Source organism: Caretta caretta, chromosome 3 (genome assembly GCF_965140235.1).
Source record: "Caretta caretta isolate rCarCar2 chromosome 3, rCarCar1.hap1, whole genome shotgun sequence".
Classification (NCBI taxonomy): Eukaryota; Metazoa; Chordata; order Testudines; family Cheloniidae; genus Caretta; species Caretta caretta.
In genome coordinates, this window is record NC_134208.1 from 9,203,535 (window position 1) to 9,218,716 (window position 15,182).

The window sequence follows — 15,182 nt, forward strand, 5'->3', positions numbered from 1 at the left end:
GGGATGGGACATACCCCGGTCCCCAGGCTTTAAGCCCTGCGATCGCTGCAAAAAACCAATGCCCATTCGTGATCCACAAAACAGTTGTTTAAGGTGTCTGGACAAGTTGCATATAAGCAACAAGTGCCATATCTGCAAGTCCTTCAAACCTCGGACAAAGAAGTAGCGAGACATCTGTTTCAAAGCACTCCTAATGGATTCGGCTCTAATTCCGGCACCAGAGCAGTCGAGGTCCGACTCTGCCCTGAGCACCGCAGCGTTGGTGTGGAGCATTCCACTGGCACTGATCCCTCTCTCCAGCACCTGCCAAGCGGCAAAAGAAGACTGGGAGAGGAAGATCTCCTACATCCTGCAAGGGGAAGGAGAGGGCAGGAGGGGAGCCAAGTCCCGAGGAGGGTGGCTCAGTACCTCCAACCAGGAGTTGGCCTCCAGCTCAGGATGAGTGATCTAGCCCACCCCGACCCATGCCTGCAATGCCAGGCAGTGACACGGGCCTTCGTCAGTTAGAGGTCCTGTTGATGCCTGAGGCCCTGCCAGCAGTGCATGATATCCGAGCGCTACTGGTGTCACATACACTGGCTACAGCGGTACCCTGATCCAAGGGTAAACCCACCTTGGTACCTTTTTGTAAGTCCCCATCTCAGTGGTACTGCTCCCCCTCGCTAAGGACGTCCCGCTAGTGCTTGGCCATGCAGAGCCACCAGGCCTTGAATGCAGGGAGGCAGGCTTGGCGAAGCCCTTGTCGGTTTCCAGACTCAGGGCACCGCCCACATGGCTCGAGACATGTTTCACTGGTGACCTGGAACAGGCCCGTAGAGGTGTGCCCCTCCTGGCATCAACACCACCGAGACTGGCCCAGCGCTTCACCGTTGGTTTGGCACCGATCGTGGACCCAACACAGTCGATCCCAGAAGCGGAATCACTGGTCATCGGTTCTCTGGTACACGCTGCCACAACACGAATCCCTTCAGTTGGGAAGAAGGTCTTCCTGGCGACCAACCCACTCCAGCTCTCGGTCCCACTCCAGATCCTGGTACTGGTCGAGCAGCGTGAGGCACAGATCACGGAATGCTGTCACCAATCCGCCAAACACTGCCAGTCTCCGAGGACCTGCAGAGGGGACTCATCCTGAGCAGAAAGCTCCCCATCAAGGCACAGCAATCGGCACCGCAGCAATCGGGGTCACCAGTCCACCTGCTTGTGGTCACCTGAGAGCAACCACTCATCCTTGAGCTCCGGCACCAGGCAGAAGTCGTTCCTGGTGGGCCAAACCCCAGGACCAGTGGCACCATCAACATTGGTGGTACTGCCAACTGCTCCATGGTCCCAGGGCCAGTGGCTGGCTGCCTGGTACCCGTGGAACCTCTGAGGCTGTATCCAGCCTTCACAAGAGCTTAGGTCAGTGATGGGGGCCTCGGACAAACTATCAGCCTTGGTATCCCACTCTTCTCTGGAGGCAGATATCCCTGAAGGGAGTATCCTTCAGGCTCACACGGACCCCGGGGAACAGCTGGTTGGACCACCAATGGATGTGGCAGACCCCATGGTGTCGGCTTCTTTCTCATTTTCACCTGATGAGGTGATTGCGGGTCCCCCCCACCCAGTTCCTCAGGATGATGCCAAGGCTCATCAGGAGCTGTTGAAAAGAGTTGCCTCTAACATGGGACTCCAGGCGGAGAAGCTAGAGGAGTCGTTGGACTCCCTATTTGATGTCCTCTGCTCGATGGCACTGGCCAGGGTGGCACTGCCCATGCATGAGGGGGTGTCAAAGATGACAAATGCCCTGTGGCAGAGCCCCTCATCCATGCCCCGCATCTCCAAGAGGGCAGAAAGAAAGTACTTTGTGCTGGCTAAGGGTCATGAGTACCTTTATACCCACCCGTCCCCAAGCTCCCTGGTAGTAGCGGCTGTTAATGAGCGGGAGAGGCAAGGCCAACTGGGAGCTACACCTAAGAATAAAGACTCAAAGATGATGCAAAATTTATTCATCCTCCAGCCTCCAGTTGAGGGTGGCTAACCACAAAGCCCTCCGTGGCTGCTATGACTTTAATATGTGGCAAGCCATGGCCAAGTTTGAAGATTTGTTTCCCGTGGACACCAGGAAGGAGTTCCAGGGCGGCCCTTCAAGCAGCCTTGGATGCAGTGGACTCCGCACCATGGCCTCGGCCATCTCCATGCAGAGGGCGTCCTAGCTTCTTCTCTCTGACTTATCGATGGAAGCCCAGCAGTCGATACAGGACCTTCCTTTCGATGGCCAGGTGCTGTTTGCTGAGCAGACAGACAATAAACTACACTGGTTGAAGGACTCCTGTACTACATTGAAAACTCTAGGGCTCTATGACCCAGGTCTGGCCCATAAGCGCTTCAAGCTGCAACAGCCACAGGCTCAAGGGAGCAAAACGAGGCAGGAGACGGCTCATAAGAAGAGCAGAGGCTACAAACATTGCCAGAGCCACCAACCTCTGCCCTCTACCCAGTCACGGGCCACCCGCAGCATGCAGGGTGGCAAGTGGGCATTTTGAGGGTGCGCCCAAGGGTAACCTACCAGACTGTACCCTGTATCCATCCTCCCTACGTTTCTCCAACTGCCTTTCTTTTTTCTTTCCTGCATGGACCGCGATAACTTCAGACCATTGAATCTGCAACATAGTGGCCCAGGGCTATACCCTCCAGTTTCTTTCTACCCCCTCACCCCATCTTTTACCCCCCTTCCCTGTCCCTTTTTAGGGACCCTTCTCATGAAAGTCTCCTCATGCAGGAGGTGAAGGGCCTGCTGCAGCTGGGAGTGGTGGAAGAAGTTCCTTGTGAGTACAGGAACAAGGGGTTCTACTCCCGGTACTTTCTAATCCCAAAGGCCGAGGGTGGTCTATGACCCATCCTGGACCTGTGAGACCTCAACAAATACCTAAAGAAGTTGAAGTTCTGCATGATCTCCCTGGCCTCCATCATCCCCTCCCTCGATCCAGGAGACCAGTATGCTGCCCTTGACTTGAAGGATGCATACTTTCATGTAGCGATCTTCCAAGGACACAGACACTTCCTACACTTCATGGTGGGATCAGACCACTACCAATTTTCAGTCCTCCCTTTCAGCCTAGCAACAGAGCCAAAGGTGTTTACCAATTGCATGTCAGTGGTATCAGCTTACCTCAGATGTCGGGGTATTCAAATATATCTGAATCTCGATGACTGGCTGGTCAAAGGTCGCTCCAGATCCCAAGTCCAAAGGGAAGTTGTGCAGAGGATAGAGTTCATCGGAGCGGTGCTCGACTCCACCTGTGCCAGAGCTTTTCTGCCACAGGAGAGGTTCCAGATCATGGTGGACCTCATTGCAGGGGTCTCTGGGTTCCCTCTAACCACAGCCCAGGTATGTCTTTCGTTTGCTGGGCCACATGGCAGCATGTTCGTATGTCGTCCACCATGCAAGGCTCAAAATGTGACCCTTTCAGCAGTGGCTGGTGACAGTCTATTCCCAGTCCATAGATCACCTTGACAAAGTCATTACCATCCTACTGGGGTGACACTTATCTCCCTGCAATGGTGGACCGACCCCAAGGCTGTCCTGGAAAGAGTTCTGTTCGACAACCCGCGCCACTTGGTCGAACTGATATCGGACACTTCGGACATCAGTTGGAGAGAGCATCTAGGCGAGTTATAGACCCAAGGGATGTGGTCCCCAGAGGAAATGATATTGCACATAAACGTCAAGGAGCTCAGAGTGGTACATTTGGCCTGCAGGGTCTTCCTACTGCATTCGTCAGGCAAGGTGGTGAGAGTGTTGATGGACAATATGGCATCGATGTTCTACATTAAGAGGGAAGGGGGAGCATGCTTGTCGACTCTCTGTCAAGAGGCCCTCTGATTGTGGGATTTCTGCATCAAGCATGTGATCCTCCTGGAGGCCTGTCACCTCCCCGGTGTCAGGAACACGCTGGCAGATCACATCAGCAGGTCCTTTTCCTCTCACCACGAGTGGTTGCTCCATCTGAAGGTAGCTTGAATGCTCTTCCAGAGATGGGGAACTCCCCAAGTAGACCGGTTCACCACCAAATAGAACAGGAAATGTCATCAGTTCTGTTCCCTGCAGGGTGTGGGCAAGGACTCTCTCTCTGATGCCTTCCTCCTGTCATGGTTGCGGGGTCTGATGTATGCGTTCCTGCCGATCCTGCTCATGAGCAGAGTCCTGTGAAAGATCAAGAGAGACAAGGCCCAAGTCATCATGGTCAACCCAGTGTGGCCACACCAACATTGGTTCGGCATGCTGATGGACCTGGTGGCGACTGCTCCCTGGCCCCTTCTTGACCGACCAGATCTGATTTTGCAAGATCATGGGTGCCTCCTACACCCCAACCTCACCTCCCTCCACCTCACGGTGTGGATGCTGCCTGCTTGAACCTGGAGGAGGTTCTAGAGATGCTCTAATGAGGTCCACAAGTACTCGTGGAAAGCAGGAAGCCTTCGACTAGAGCATCTTACCTGGCCAAGTGGACAAGGTTCTCCCACTGGGCGTCTGAGCATAGCTTCTCTCCATCATGCTCCTTCTTACAATCTACCTTAGATTACCTGCTTCATTTTAAGAACCAGGGGCTGGCCCTTTCTTCCATCAGGGTGCATCTTGTGGCTATCTCCTCTTTCCACCCGCCAATCCAATTTCAGATGGTGTTCTTGTGTGACATGTCAGTCAGATTCCTGAGAGGCCTTGAGAGGCTCTTCCTGCTGGTCTGGGCTCCTGTCCCATAGTGGGACCTTAACTTGGTTCTTTCTAGGCTCACAGGCCCGGCTTTTGAGCCTATGGGCTTCTGCTCCCTTTCCCACCTGTCATGGAAGGTCACTTTCAGCGAGATGAGTATCGGAGATTAAAGCCCTGATATTGGAGCCGCCATATACAGTGTTCTACAAGGACAAAATTCAACTACGACCCCATCTGGACTTTCTGCCGAAAATGGTGATCAGATTCTGGCCCTTAAAAAGTACTGACAAAGGACCTATTCCTGCAACTTGTAGTTGTGGGATATCCTACCCTCAGGGAAATTGAATTGTAATCCTTAATAGATAGAAGTTGGTTTATGCCCTGGAGCACGAGATTTATATCCCTTCAAAAACTCTTGTGTTTCAATATTTACTGGATAAGTCTGGATATTCTTGCTATGCATATAGCTGTCTAATCCCTTTTTGCGTCCTGCTAAACTGTTGTACTCATTGCTGTCTTGTGGCAATGAGTTCCACAGTCCAATTATGTACTATGTGAATAAATATTTCCTTTAATTAGTTTTGAATTTGCCTGTGATGGAGCAGCAAGGCCACACACCAGCAGAGAAAGGGTTAAAGAGAGCCAATGGACCCAGCTAGCTTTGCCCTGCTATATCTGCAGCCAAGCCTGTAGGGGAAATAAAAAGGAGAGAACTTGGCTTATTTCAGTGCTAATGACACCTTTGTGTGTAATGCAGATAGTTGCTGGTGAAATTTACTGGACTTAACCTTTGGGGAAAAAGTTATGGGAAATGGAGAAGACGGAAACACAAAACAAATAAATGAAGAATGCTGGGAATTCAGTGGACAAAATGCAGGACGGGGGGAACCAAAAAATGCCTCATGTCAATAGGATTAAAGTGTGGATTAAGGAACTAAGAGAAAAGAAAGACCTAAAAGAAATTAGCGTATATAGCCAGGATGTCACCCTGCCTCAGTGGGTCACAGCTGAGAATACCAGATTCAGGACAAACTGCTGAGAAATAAGGCAGACTTACCCCAAACTGGTGGTTATTCTTCCATTAGATATACCAAGCCAGTAACAAAAGTAAACTTATGTTTCACCACACTGGTTAACAAGAAGTCAGAATGCAGTCTCCTTAGGCATTCCAAAACTTATTTCACCGTCCAGACACTAGACTTTATGATGACTGGTTACTGAAATCCAATTTCATCACATATAGGGTCCGCTAATCCCAAGAGATCAGCCACATAATTAGGTCAATATATAACTCAGAACTTAGCCAATAATCATGCTGCTGCCAATCTTTTTATATCTAAAATCTAAAGATGTATATATAAGAAATACAGAAATAGAATTAAAAAGGGTTAATAGATCATATACCTACAATTGTTGCAAAGTTCTTGTATTAGGTTTTTAGTAGTGATGGACTAAACTTCTGGTTTGTAAAGTCTCTGGTAACTTCCAAAAGATTGGAAGTTCCTCTGTCAATTGGTTGGAATTTTCCTTTTAGTGTTAAATCCATAGTCCACAGATCAGTGCAGGAAAGGGGCAAAATGGAGATGCTTCCAGAGTCTTTTATATTTTCTCCCATGTGGAGGGAATGCTCTTAGTCTTATTCCTGGAAAATTACAGGCACAAGGTGGAGTCCAGGGTCACATGAGCAGTCACATGTCCTTGCATGCTTTGATAACTCACTGGAGCAGCTATTACCCATATTCTGGCTAAGATGTCCATAGGAAAGTTCACTGGGCAGGGACAAGGTTCTTCTATGGCCCATAGAGAGAGTTAAGTGTTCTTTAATGGGCCATCAACTTGAATTGTTCATTCACAATCTGCTGGCCAGACTGGATGTACATTACTTGTGGGTGTTATCCCAGGAGCAAACATATTTGAAATACACATCTATATAGCCCATATTCATAACTTCATGTATGTTGATGATACATGCATATAAACAGGATAATCATGCTTAGCAAATCATAACTTTTTCATTGACACCTTACATGATACACTTTGTAAAAGATTTGTTACAATTGTCTAACGGTGGCAATATTCATTATGTAAATAGTCATGTTTCAATCATATAGCATCACATATGTGAAAATGAATTATGGGTGGAAAATCATGTCCACTAATATAAATGTGGAACTATATAATGAAATTAATAGGGGAGGAGAGCTAAACGTATTCATTTTAGCAAATTGATATAAATGTGCTAAATGGGGCAAACATTTCTAAATATTTATGGATGGGTCTTAAGATGAAAAAAATGGGAGAATGGGGACTGCATTCTGTGTCCCAACACTTGGAATAAAAAATCCATAAGAATATAAAATTTGTAGCTGTTATGACAGACAAACTAGAAGGAATAATGTTGGCTTTATGCTGGATGTGCGACCTAGCTCTGTAGACATCTTGTCTAATTCACTATTGGGATCTGGCTATCAAAATGGGAATTCAGATAGCAGAAATGATATAATTAATTAAATATTGCTAACAACACAATCGTACAGATGGGAGTAAACACTGGAATAGCATGGATCCCAGTTCATGTTGGGACAGCAGGAAACGAAATGGCTGAAAAAGTAAAAATGAAAACATTGACAGAGAAAGTAAGTAAGTAAACAGGAATTTAAAAATCTAATTAAAACTGAACTAATTAAATCTGAGGCATGGCAAGAAATACGGACAAAAGAGACAAGGGGGAAAAGATTTAATAAAGTATGCCCTAAAATTGAAAATGCTGACATACTGCATGTACCTTAGAGAAAGAGTGAGATAGTCCTAGCCTGAAGGCTTCTCTAATTTATACCGCTGGTCAATGGCCACAATGGGAACATTTTGAAGGACACTGGAATACCATCAAAATGTATCCCCCACATATATATTTTATGCCTGGCCCTGAGGATGGAACATTTTGGCAAGTATAGGGACTTGGGGAGCCTATCAAAATGTGCCTTCCCCCCATTTTCATTCCCAGAACTTAGGCATGCACACTTTGAAGTGTATGGGGAATCTATCAAAATTTGTCCAGCCCATGGCCCCGGAAGTCACACTTTGACAAGTCAGAGGAACTCATCAAAATATGGCAATAATTCATTTTTACCCTGATCCAGAGGAGGTCACATTTTGCTGGTTAGTGGGAGCCCATCAAAATATTCCCATTAATTAGTTTTTACCATTGCCCTAAGAAGGGCACATATTGAGGGGCATGGGACACAAACCCAATGGTAGCCCTAAATCTTGGAAAACGTGGGTTGCCTTAACTTTTCATTTCCTTGTTTTTTTAGGTTTTTTGTTTTTTGTTTGTATGTGACATATAGACCAACCTTAACTGGCACATTTTTGTTTATTAATCTACAGTAAGTAATAAAACAGGAAAAATAAGTTCTGTCTACTTTCTAAATTTCCAGATTTCCAAGTATTTTGTAAGGACCACTGCAGCTGAAGCTGTCTGTGCCCTCTTTGAGGCCAGGGCTGAAAATCATGAGGGCAGTTCTTAAACCCATCAGAATATGCAATCATACATTATTCTGCCAGAAGTCAAGATGGTAGACAGATATATTTTGATGGAGGGCACATTTTGACATGACATTGGCTCTCTGCCCCTTGAAGAACTCTCCATATGTTGTGACCAGATGTCACAGACTCACAGACTTTAAGGCCAGAAGGGACCATCATGATCATCTAATCTGACCGTCTGCACATTGTAGGCCACAGAACCTCTCCCAGCCACTCCTGTAACAGACCCCTAACCTCTGGTGGAGTTACTGAAGTCATCAAATCATGATTTAAAGACTTCAAGTTACAGAGAATCCACCATTTATACTAGTTCAAATCTGCAAGTGACTCATGCCCCATGCTACAAAGGAAGGTAACCCCCCCCCCCCCCCCCGAGTCTCTGCCAATCTGGCCTGGGAGAAAATTCCTTTCTGACCCCAAATATGGCGATCAGTTAGACCCTGAGCATTTGGGCAAGACCCACCAGGCAGATGCCTGCTACACTGCATCTTAGATACACAGCAACTATTTTAGAAGTTGTGCCTTAAACAGCCATAAATATAAATAAAATATCTCTCACAATTGCAGTATTAAAAAATTGCAGTATTAAAATTCTGGTTCTCTGGTGTATGCCAGTTGCTTTGCTCTAGAGGTGCAAAGCAGCCCTTCTGTCAGGAGTTGGGGGCGGGGGCAGGTGGAGGAATCTGGCTTCAAGATTGAGCTTGATAAATCTATGGGGGGGATGGTATGATGTGACTGCCCACAATGATATGTAGGCGATCTGTGACTGCTAGTAGGAAATATCTCCAATGGCTGGTGATGGGAGTCCAGATGTGGAAGGCTCTGACTTACTAAAGACAATTCTTTCCTGATGTCTGACTGTTGGGTCTTGCTGAAACGCTCAGGGTCCAAATGAGGTTGCCAGAGACTCCACTGTCTTGATGTACCCTGGCCCAGGAAGCAGCCTTTTAAGCAGGGTGGTCCTTAGGATTTATGGGTATTATTAAACTGGTGCCCCTATGCCCGACTTGCTCTTAGCAACACAAACATAAGCTTACAGCACTGGAAAACTTGCCACATGCACTTTATTAAAAACAGTTTAAACAAATTAAGCAGACTGTAGTGCTGATGGACTATACTTGCACTAAAGAAGTAGCAGTCACAGCCTGAGGGTGGTGAGAGGGATGAGGCAACAAAGGATACCAAGCCACCCGGCCTGCCGCATGGCGGCGGAGAGTTACAGTTCCCCGCAGAGACCTCCGTATCCTCTCCCTCACGCAGAATGTGCCAGCACATTTGGCTCTGTGGATACGGCTCCTGCCTAAGGAGACTGCAGTGCGTTCTGGGTTACGGGGGCCGACCAGCTCTTATCTGCTGTTCCAATGGTGCCCCAAATTCTCGGGTGCCCTACACAGTTGCGTGTGCTACGTATGCCTAAGAACGGTGCTGCCTTTAAGAAGAGAGCAGTGAGTTTGGCCCTCAGGGGTTGCTTAATGGGCCTCCCTGGGTCAGCGACTGATGGAACAAGTGAGACTTGGTCCTCCAGTGGCTAGCAGGGTTGGGAGCGGGCAGTAGCCAATCAAGACACAGAAGGTCACATAAAAAGGGCTGGCTGCCTGTCTCAAATGGCAGTTTCTGGGTAAAGTGGGTAGAGGCAGAGAGGTAGGCTTGCTCTTCCCTCTACCATAACCCAGGTCATGGCCTATTGTTGACCACACTTTGCGTTTAAGTCACTGAGAGACCTTTTGAGTTACTTTGTGTGAGTGTAAGGCCGACGCAGGCCAGTCTGAGTTAGACATTGGTTGGACTGTTGAAAACTAGGTGAGCTCACTTGTGTGACACCCCCTGCTCAGGCAAGCTGATAACAGTATCTTTGTTTCTATTTGTAACAAGGTGCTCTTTACTGACCGTGACTCAGAGTTTTTCTGGTGCAATTATACTCACAGTGCACTACTTTAGACTGACAAAACAAATCAACAAATCTTTTTTACTGTGTCCCATAGTTCTAGGTGATGTTCAGGTTTATATTTAGAAATAAAAGGGAAGTTTAAAAGAAAAAATAATAATTTAAAAGGTATCTGGAATGTCAGAAAGCCAGGGGGTTCCAACCACAAGATATTTTTTTACTACTATCCAGTCCTGGAATATCTTTAAAAAGCAGCATTTCTCTAATCTTAATTGCTCTTTGAAATGTGGCTTCTTTATGTTGAAAAACTGCTCTAAAAGAGTGTTTACCGATCTTTTTTAATTAATTTTTTTAAGGAAAGCTGTATTGTATAGATCCAGATCCTTTTGCTTCATACACACAATAATTTATCTGTACAACTCCTTTCACTCTCATGGGCCCAATCCTACAGGGCCTATTCAGGCAAAACTCCCACTAACTTCAGTGGAAATTTTGCCTGAGTAAGGACTACAGGTTTGGATGCCCAGGGGCTTATTGAAGTCAATGGGAGTTGTGGGACTGAGACTTAAAATAAGATAGTTGGTCTCTGGATCTTTACAAGTGCAAACCAAAGACGTATTTCTTGAATGGACTTTTTAAAACTACAGTCATGTTTCAAAAATGTGTGAAGGTGTTGAAAAGGGAGCAACCCAGCTGAGAAGGGAGGAAGCTGGTGAGGAGGACAGACCTACCCTGAAGACTCTTGACAAGAGTGCCGGAGAAGCCTCCCTGAGGGAATCAGCCTGTATGCTGAGCCCGATTAGGGCTGACAGTTTGGTTACCTTTTCTTTTCACCTTATCTGGGACTGAAGGCAGGCAGAGAAAAGCAGCGCTGGGAAGTGACCCAGGCAGGGTAACTCAGAAGGCGTCTTGGGGGCCAGACACTATTGACCCTCCTAGGGCCTCCTAGGATCAGAGCCTGATGGAGTGGGTGCCCAGGCTCCCCTACCATTGCTCCCATGACAGGAGGGACTTGAACTACCTGTCTGCCTCACTGCACCTTTGATTAGAGGAGGACCAAGACAGTCAGATCAACCTGCCGGGAGGGGGTACAAGGTGTGCTAACCACTAGGCCACGTAAACCACCAAAGACACTATTACACAGGCTGAAGGGTATTTCACCTCTTCGGGCTGATCTGAGTGCAATTCACAAACAGTCCATTACCACCTGGCTTGCAATGAAATGAGATTTATTTAACATATAAAGCCAAAATCAGACAATGAAATAAATGGTCTGCATAATATAATAGTCTTAAACTCTATAAAAGTTAATTTAGATAGGTACCATTTGGGTTAGTTAGAGGGAAAAAGCAAAGTCTTCCATTTCTACAGAACACATCTTTCCCTCCCCAGCCCAGGCTTGTCCTGACCTGACAGGGCTGTATGTTGCAGATATTCTCTGGTATCAGGTGCCTCTAGTCATCCTTTCGCCTGCTTCTTATCAACTTGGGGTCCCTTGGTTATACTTTTATATTTCTTTTCTCTCTCCCCCAACAAGGCCTTGCCACAAAGATATTTTCCTAAATGTACTACTCCAGGAGGATATGACATTCTCTTATGAAATGTCCATTGTATGTTTCCGAAATCCATTTGAACTGCACTTGCTGCCTTGGACAAATGGTTTGGTTCCTGTTTCTCCTGTGCTACTTTTACAGTGTAAAAAGGCTTTGGAAGGGGGACGCAGCCCAATTTCACATCTTATTTCCAAATAAACATCCTCAACTCCAAGGACTATCTGCATGTTTTTCCAGCCTAACAAGAATGCGTTCTGCACATTAATTATCCTGCTTGGAGGTGTCATCCTGAATCCAGCTCATTGTCTGCCTTTAAAAAGACGGAACTCTTTTATGTTTTTAATAATTCTTACTTAGTGTTATTCTACTCTAACATCACTTGTTGACAGAATAACATCCATGCATCACAGTCTTGTGTTCAATTGTACAGAAGAAATTTTTTTTTTTGTGGGATATGTTACATTCTTTAATAAAAACAAACACCAAACCCTTTCTGGATCAGAGTAACTTCAGTAAAAGTAAATTAATTAAATTGGACTCCATGAATAATTCATAACATGTAATTTTGAGAAGTGGCAATGTAAAAATAAGGCAGTAGATTTATGTGATAGGAAAATATCATTTTTGTTATTTAGACAGGAAGTGAACATTTGTTTTGATACACCATTCACTACATGCTAAAATAACGGAATAAACTAGCATTTGTAGTTTCTTTAAAAATGACAAGTTAATTTAAAAATCAACCCTGAGCTACAGGCAGGTACATTGCTGTGTAGCTTTTAAAATCACCTACCTTACAGCAAGGCATAAACATCTGAAGTAGCTGATTTTAATCTGATAGTTGGCAATGTGTGTACCTCCACATGTAAGATCAGGCTTGATCCCATAACACTTGCTTTTATTATTTGTTTACAATCCGATGCACAGGGTTTTTATAATCATTTCTGTACCTCACGTTTGAGGGAGCACAGACACTACTCATGTCAGTTGCTGCTGGGTCTTCACATCATAGAATCATAGAATCATAGAATATCAGGGTTGGAAGGGACCCCAGAAGGTCATCTAGTCCAACCCCCTGCTCAAAGCAGGACCAATCCCCAATTAAATCATCCCAGCCAGGGCTTTGTCAAGCCTGACCTTAAAAACTTCTAAGGAAGGAGATTCTACCACCTCCCTAGGTAACGCATTCCAGTGTTTCGCCACCCTCCCAGTGAAAAAGTTTTTCCTAATATCCAACCTAAACCTCCCCCACTGCAACTTGAGACCATTACTCCATCAACCTAAAGGGATTGTGGAGGGGATAGAGTCATGGCCTGGCTCACTCTGAGCGCTCAATATAGCAGCAGAAGCACTTTGTACCATTGTAATGGACAGGCAAGTTCCACACAGTGCTGTGCACAATTGCTCAGGGAGGGAATCTTCTCAAGGCCCGAATCACAAATTTTGGCCTACAACCTCTCTCTGAGCTCCTGCCGTGGTGATGCAATTCTGGACCAGCACCAGTGCAAGTCAGTGCCAAAATAGCACCATTTGGCCCTAGTTTTATGCATAGCTGGAAAGTTCTTGATCACCTGTGATGATTTGGAGAATCTGAATCGATGTACAGCTTATGAATTCCAGTATGATTTTATGAACTGTCTGTGGTAAGGAGACAGAGCGTTGGCACGGACATAAAACCATAGAATCACGGAAGAGTAGGGCAGGAAGAGACTTCAAGAGTTCATTAAGTCCAGTCCCCCAGTGCTGAAGCAGGACCATCCCCGACAGACGTTCATCTAACCTGTTCTTGAAAACCTCCAGTGATGGGGATTCCACAATCTGATTTGGAAGCCTGTTCCATAGCTTAGCTATCCTTATAGCTAGAAAGTTTCCCTTATATCTAACCTAAATCTTGCTTATTTTAGATTGAGCCAATTACTCTTGTTCTACCTTCATCACCATCCTCTTTATAACAGCCCTTAACATATTTGAAGACTATGATAAGATCCCCCAATCAGTCTTTTCCTCAACACTAAACATGCCCAGTTTTATAATCCTTTTCATAGGTCAGGTTTTCTAAATCTTATACTTTTTTATTGTTCTCCTTTGGACTTTCTCCAATTTGTCCACATCTTTCCTAAATTGGGGCACCCAAACTGGATGCAATATGCCAGCTGAGGCCTCACCAGTGCTGAGTAGGGGAGGTAATTATTCTACTGTGTCTTATATACAATACTCCCGTTAATACACCCCAGAATGATATTAGCCTTTTATGCAGCTGCATCAGATTGTTGGCTCATGTTCAATTTTTGATCCACTATAGCCCCAAAATTCTTTTCAGTAGTACTACCACCTGACCAGTTATTCCCCATTTTGTAGTTGGGCATTTGATTTTTCCTTCCTAAGGGTAGTACTTTGCACTTGTCCTTACTGAATTTCATCTTGTGGATTTCAGACCAATTCCCCAAGGTTATTTTGAATTCTAATCCTGTTCTCCAAAGTGCTAGCAACCCTACCAACTTGGCATTATCCACAGATTTTATAACCACACTCTCTACTCCATTATCAAAGTCATTAATGAAAATGTTGATTAGTACTGTACCCAGGACAGACCACCGTGGGACCCAAATACATATGTCCTCACAGTTTGACAGCTGACATATCTACTTCTGAATTGGCTGATTGTTACGAACTATCAGCACATGAATAGATTTTACCTGGGGAGAACAAAATAGTAACTGCATACTAGGGGAAATCAGTTATTTCCAACTTCTCTGGAGAGGGCTAGGGTTTGGAAAGTAGACAGTCCCCAAACAGGAGGACAAAGAACCATGGTGTTGAGGCTAGCCTTTAAACGATCAAGATTGGGTGGTCAAGAAGACTCATAGAGACACTCAGGAAGCATTGGTCAAGAGAGAAATAGAGAAGAGCCTGCTTTTGTAGCAGAGGGATCCTGTTTAACTGTGTGACCAGCCAACATCAAAGCCAGAGATTCCACAATTCAGAGGAGAAGCCATGTGCATAAGGGGAGTATCCTTGACTTTCCAGTGGACTGACATACTGACAAAGGTTGGGGAGTAGCACTGTATGTAAGGGAGCAGTATGACTGCTCAGAGCTCCGGTACGAAACTGCAGAAAAACCTGAGTGTCTCTGGATTAAGTTTAGAAGTGTGAGCAACAGGAGTGATGTAGTGGTGGGAGTCTGCTATAGACCACCGGACCAGGGGGATGAGGTGGATGAGACTTTCTTCCGGCAGCTCGCGGAAGCTACTAGATCGCATGCCCTGGTTCTCATGGGTGACTTTAATTTTCCTGATATCTGCTGGGAGAGCAATACAGCGGTGCATAGACAATCCAGGAAGTTTTTGGAAAGCGTAGGGGACAATTTCCTGGTGCAAGTGCTAGAGGAGCCAACTGGGGGGGAGCTTTTCTTGACCTGCTGCTCACAAACCGGGAAGAATTAGTAGGGGAAGCAAAAGTGGATGGGAATCTGGGAGGCAGTGACCATGAGTTGGTTGAGTTCAGGATC

The 15,182-nt window shown here is 45.9% G+C and overlaps 1 protein-coding gene across 2 annotated transcripts in view; it reads left to right on the forward strand.

Moving 5' to 3' along the window:
• MSRA (methionine sulfoxide reductase A) overlaps positions 1-15,182 on the forward strand; it is a 450,332-nt gene that overhangs the window by 87,941 nt on the left and 347,209 nt on the right. The gene's annotated exons all lie outside the window — the stretch shown is intronic.